The sequence below is a fragment of the Centruroides sculpturatus genome, unplaced genomic scaffold, assembly GCF_000671375.1.
Source record: "Centruroides sculpturatus isolate CEXI.00-Female unplaced genomic scaffold, Cexi_2.0 scaffold227, whole genome shotgun sequence".
Lineage (NCBI taxonomy): Eukaryota > Metazoa > Arthropoda > Arachnida > Scorpiones > Buthidae > Centruroides > Centruroides sculpturatus.
Window position 1 is genome coordinate 1,377 of NW_019384481.1, and position 482 is coordinate 1,858.

A 482-nucleotide genomic window follows, 5' to 3' on the forward strand; every position below is an offset into this window, starting at 1 on the left:
ATAGCTAAAAAATCAAAAACCAAAACAGTTCATAACTAAAGAGCTACAAATTTCCCAAAGTACAGTGGATAGAGTGTAGGGATTGCAATCCAGCAGTGTTTTCAATCAAGCTGGATTTTTGCTGGATCAATATCATTCCAGCTGGATCCAGTGCGGATCCAGCGCAAATGTATTTTTGGTGCAATAAAGTGTTATCTATCTATCTATTTAGCATTTTATGGTTTTTTTAAAGAAATAAAACATTTTTTTAAATACTTAAAAACCTTTTATTATTTAGACTGTTCACTTTAAATCAGTAAAACGTCTTACACATTTAGGTAGTAAACTTAACTTTGGTTCGGTTTAACACTTGAGATAGAGATAATTAACTATAAATGTTTAGTTAAATTATAATTATAATGTAATAAGTTAAATAATAGCAAAGGTAATTCTACTAATTAATTTACTTTAATATATTATATTATAATAATGTAAGGATGGAT